The sequence below is a fragment of the Chlorocebus sabaeus genome, chromosome 13 (assembly GCF_047675955.1).
Source record: "Chlorocebus sabaeus isolate Y175 chromosome 13, mChlSab1.0.hap1, whole genome shotgun sequence".
In the NCBI taxonomy this organism is placed as follows: domain Eukaryota; kingdom Metazoa; phylum Chordata; class Mammalia; order Primates; family Cercopithecidae; genus Chlorocebus; species Chlorocebus sabaeus.
Window position 1 is genome coordinate 45569333 of NC_132916.1, and position 6000 is coordinate 45575332.

Here is a 6000-nt window from a genome sequence, read left to right on the forward strand (position 1 = left end):
ACCTCACACCTTGGAAACATAAAGAGTAAATTTATGGCCGGGTGCAGTGGCTCACACCTGTAATCCCAACACTTTGGGAGGCTGAGGCAGGACAGATCACAAGGTCAGGAGTTTGAGATCAGCCTGGCCAATATGGTGAAACCTGTATCTACTAAAAATACAAAAATTAGCCAGGCATGGTGTTGGGCACCTGTAGTCCCAGCTACTCAGGAGGCTGAGGCAGAAGTGAGGCAGAAGAATTACTTGAACCCAGGAGGCAGAAGTTGCAGTGAGCCAAGACTGTGCTACTGTACTCCAGCCTGGGCAACAGAGCAAGACTTCGTCTCAAAAAAAAAAAAAAAAAAAAAAAAAGTAAATTTATGTACATGTTACATTAAAATGACACTTAAATGTGGACATATTTTTCTTCTTAAATACATGACTGCTAACTTTCTGAAACGCTTATTATCAATCTTAAAGCTTTGGAAATTAGCTCAGTAAAGTCAGCAACCACCTTTAAAAAGGTCAATTACACTTGAAAATTTCAGTAGATAGAAGGTTAGGTAACTTGAGAAAAGCAGGCATAGAGTGAAAAAACTATTTTCTCTCTATTGGCATGGGTTTTCAAAATGATAGCCTACCAAAATGTGTGTTATCTGGGTAAAAATGTAGCCTTTTAAAACAGGTTGCATTGTGATATGATTTTGTGTTTGTGAACCTGAAAGAAAAATTCTTCTAGATCATGAACCTAATTCACCCTGTGGGAAATCATTTTAACATAGGAAAAGAAATCCACTAAGAGGCCCTCTCTTTCTGTCAACATGCGCCTTCCAAAAAAAAAAAAGACTACCACAACTTAATTCAAAGTACTAAGGTGAGAAATAAGAGACCTGGGTTCTAGTCCTGGATATATAATTAATTTATGTGATCCAGTAAGCCTCTCTGAATCTAAAGTATCCTATTAATAAAATAGGAAAATGGAAAGTGGGCAAGAGAAAAAATTTAGAGAACCTTCAGTTTCCTATAAGGGTAGGAGTCAGCAAACCTTCTCTGAAAGGCTCAGAGAGTGAATGCTGTAGGCTTGGAGACAATACAGTATTGGCTGCGACAGCTCAACTCTGCGGCTGTCACACAAAAGTAGCCATAGAAAATACATAAAAAATGACCATGGCTGCATTCCAATCATTAGAATAGAATAGAATAGAATAGAATAGAATAGAATAGAATAGAATAGAAGAGAAGAGAACAGAGTAGAATAGAACAGAGTAGAATAGAATAGAACAGAATTTACAGCAATAAGTATCGGGCGGAATTTGGCCTGCAAATTGTATTTTGCCAACTGTTGCTTTTCAGGCCTAAAACTATAACTATGACACTGTGAAATACACTATTAGGGCTTCCAGAGGTACCAACTATAGGACATAATTATTTTACATATTATAAAGAAAATAACTTTGGTGTAAAATAAATGTTTATATTTCTCATACAAAACACATTCATTTATTGATAAATTTAATACCAATGTACACAAAGAACTTTTACAGAGTTAACACCAGGCAGTACCTTTTTCTTTAATAATGTTTTTTTCCTGTGTTGGGAGTATCAGTTACTAAAAATATCCTAAAAGCATACTTACACACACATACACAGACCCATATCCACATATATACTTACAAATGTCAACTAACTCATAGTAATTGATCATGTAGTACATGTAATTAAGAGCCCGGCTGATGAATCAAACAGGCCAGGTGTTATCTTTTAGTATATGTCTTCCCTCCCTATAATGTCTATTTGCTCATCTACTAAATGGATAGGTAATACGTATCTCATTGGATTATTATGAGAATTCAAGAAGACAGTACATTAACACTGTGAAAAAGAAACAAAGATTAAATATTCATATAGCATGTATAGCAATCTTTCTTTCTAGTTGTTATTGGCAACTGCTTGTCATCATCTAATAATGTCAGGACTGTAGTGTGTCAAGTACTTCATTGTACCACTTAGGTACAATGAGTAGACAACTGATCAATGCTTTTTTTGGTAAAAATAATTTTTCTGAACAATTCTTGTCTTAAAAAAAATATGATCATTTTTTGGATGAAACAGGGTTCTCCTTTAAATGCTGTGTTTCTAAGACACTCTGTTAGCTCATGGTTGGCAATAGATTTTCTCTGCTGAAAACTAAACTAAAATTTAGCTTTTTTCCATTTAAAACAACTTTCATGGAAAAGGGCAATATTTTAAAAATCTCATCAGAAGTCCACTTCCATTAGTGATGAAGTAAGATCAAACCAGACTGAATTCTCCATAGAAAATAACCATAAACTCTGAACCTAAAACAAACAACAGCTAGCCAAATCCCTGGAGAGTAAGCAGATAAGAGACTCTATGGGAGTGTACTTGTTTGGAAGAGGGGAGTTCTACAAAGTGAGTTCTCATTTTTTGAAACTTTCAGCCTGAGACCGAGTACAGATGATGCCAGAAGCAGCGGGGCTCAGAAAAGTGTGGTGGAAAATGGCCTGGGGAACCAGAAAACTGAAGTTCCGGAGATGGTTACCATTGAAGAGTGTAGGTAAATGTTGGAAGGAAAGAGTCAGAAAGGGAGTGTCTAAATTCTGCCTGCTTGTATCTTTCACTGGCCCCTCAATCACACATGTGTGGAGCAGATACAAAGCATCTCTGCCAGTAGTAATAGATCTGAAAGTGAGGCTGGGCATGGTGGCTCACACCTGTAATCCCAGCACTTTGGGAGGCCAAGGTGGGTGGATCACTTAGCCCAGGAGTTCAAGACAAGCCTGGAAACTTAGTGAAACCCCATCTTTACCAAAAGTACAAAAATTAGTTGGGCAAGACGACTTGTGCCTGTGGTCCCCACCACTTGGGAGGTGGGAGGATTGCTTGAACCCCGGAGACTGAGGCTGCAGTGAGCTGAGATCATGCCACTGCACCTTAGCCTGGGTGACAGAGCGAGACCTTGTCTAAAAAAAAAAAAAAAAATTGATTTGAAAGGGGATTGAAGCTGCCACACAACAACCAGATTTCACAGTTCAATTTTGCAAGGATTACAACTGATGAGATCACTGAAAGAACTTAAAAATCTCCAAAGAGCACATTCATGTAAAAGTTTTATTAAAGGTAAAGAATTTGGTATAGCAGGAGAAAGTACCAGCAATCATTGAGAGTCTGGGAGGCTTCCAGGCACAGCTTCTTGGGTCTGACATACTCTCAATGAATATGTGCTTTATCTCAGGATTGAGTTGCAAAAGCTGTATAATAAATCTTGGTTTCAGGAAAGCTGCCTAAAAGTTTCCAGCCAGTTTTTTCTAGTGCCCTCTTGAATTAAAAGCCAAGACAGAAAGTTTAACTGGTCACGTCAGGTGCCATTCATTCATAAACAAACCAGTTTTAGGTGCCTTCAGGGGAGTTTTGAACTAAAAACAGTACATTTACCAATCATTAGTTAGTCCACTGTTCTTTTTTCGGCCGAGATATAGTGCCAGACTTTCAGACGTCCTAGAGGTAAACATAGAATTGTCTCAGTCCAGCTGCAAAATAATTTTGTCCTACACAAACTCTAATAAAACAATTGTCTGCTAATAAAATAACAGGGAAAGATAACAAAACCTACAATCTTAACAACTTAACTTAACCTAGAACACTATTAAAAAGTGCCTGACATGAAAAGTCAGATAAATGGAGCACACAACCACTAGAAAAGAAAATAAACTAAGAGAAATGTTGAGATGAGCCGAATGTTAAAACAAGGGTTTTGAAGTGCTTATTTTAACTAATCTCGATAAATTAAAACAAAATATGTCCACAACTGAAGCAGAGAAATAAAAATAACTTATAAAAGAAAACAAATAGAAGTTCTGGAGCTGAAAAATAAAATATGTGAAAAAAACAATAGATGGATTTAATAGCAGAATGAAGATAACAGAAGAATAAAGGAAATGAATTTGAAGATAGATTAAAATAAAATATCCAATATGACAAAAAGAAAAAAAAATAAAAAACAGAACCTCAGTGTTCTGCTAGATGAAAGTGATTCTATATACAAAATGGTTCCAGACTTGAAAAAGAGAATGTAGCAGAAAACAAAAATTTTTTTAATTGAAGATACAATGGTGAAAATGTCCCAAACTTTATGAAAGATAGAAATTTACGGTTCAGTAGTTACACTGTTGAAAACCAAAGATAAAGGGCAAGTCTTGAGAGCAGCAAGAGAAAAATAACACAGAAAAATGACATAGAAGGTAATAACAATTTGATTAACAGCTCACCACTCAGAAATTTTGAGGCCAGAAAAGAGTGAAACATTGTGTGTGAAATTAAGAAAAAATCTGTCAACCCAAAATTACATATCCAGTGAAAGTATTCTTCAAGAATGAAGGCAACATAAAGATATTTCTCAGAGAAAAGAAAACGAGAGATTGCATCCTGATATATGGTTCATTTATTGGTCCCTGCCCAAATCTCTTGTTAAATTGTAATCCCCAGTGTTGAAAGTGGGGCCTGGCGGGAGGTGTTGGATCCTGGGGGTGGATCCTTCACGAACGGCTTGAGCCATCCCTTGGTGATAAGTGAGCTCTCACAAGATCTGGTGGTTTAAAAGTATGTGGTACCACCTCCTCTCTTGTTCCTGCTCCCGCCAGGTGACCTGCAAGCTCCCCACTTCACCTTCTGCCATAATTGTGAGTTCCCTGAGGCCTCCCAGAAGCTGAGCAGATGCCAGCACCATGCTTCCTGAAAGTCGGCAGAACCATGTGCCAAGACAATGTCTTTTCTTGATACATTACCCAGTCTCAAGTTTTGTTTGTTTTTGTTTTTTGATACAGGGTCTTGCTCTGTTGCCCAGGGTTGTATACAGTAGCATGATTACAGCTCACTGCAGAGATCACATCTTACTGCAGCTTCAATCTCCCAGGCTCAAGCAATCCTCCCACCTCAACCTCCCAAGTAGCTGGGACTACAGGCATGCATCAGCACACTCAGCTATTTTTTGTATTTTTTGTACAGATGGGGTTTCACCATGTTGCCCAGGCTGGTCTCAAACTCTTGGGCCCAAGCGATCCTCTCACCTTAGTCTCCCAGAGTACTGGGATTACAGGTGTGAGCCACCGTGCCCAGTCTACAGGTGTTTCCTTAAAGCAATGCAAGAATGGCCTAATATACATCCCCAGTAAAACTGCACTACAAGCAATGCTGAAGGAAGATCTTCAGGCCCAAGAAAAATGTCGTCAGATGAAAACTGAGATCCTCAGAATTAGGAACATTAAAAATAGTAAATATCTGTGTAAATGCAAAAAAGTATTTCATTGATTTCTTTCACTTTTTCCCTTGTAATTATACTATAATTTAAATAACGGTTTTATTTGGGGTTTTTTTGGTTTGTTTTTTTTTTTTTTTGAGACAGAGTCTCGCTCTGTCGCCCAGGCTGGAGTGCAGTGGCTGGATCTCAGCTCACTGCAAGCTCCGTCTCCCAGGTTTATGCCATTCTCCTGCCTCAGCCTCCCGAGTAGCCGGGACTACAGCCGCCCACCACCTCGCCCAGCTAGTTTTTTTGTACTTTTTAGTAGAGACGGGGTTTCACCGTGTTAGCCAGGATGGTCTCGATCTCCTGACCTCGTGATCCGCCCGTCTCGGCCTCCCAAAGTGCTGGGATTACAGGATTGAGCCACTGCGCCAGGCCTAAATAATGGTTTTAAACCACAATTAAGATACTGTCTTATGACATATATAATGCATTTTGGGTCTTGCTTTTTTATAGCAAAAAAGACAGAGAGGAATATGAAACTATATGCTTGGAAAGATTTTTTATTCTACATGAAGTGGTATAATATTAAGCGTAAGTGGACCATGAAACATTTGAGACATAATTCCTACAGCAATCACTAAAAATGTATAATAAGGAAGTATATCTAAAATGTCAATGGGAAAATTAAGATGTAATTTTTAAAAATATTCAAATAAGAAAAAAGAAAAGGAAGAGCAGAGCATGAGAAAGCACAGAGA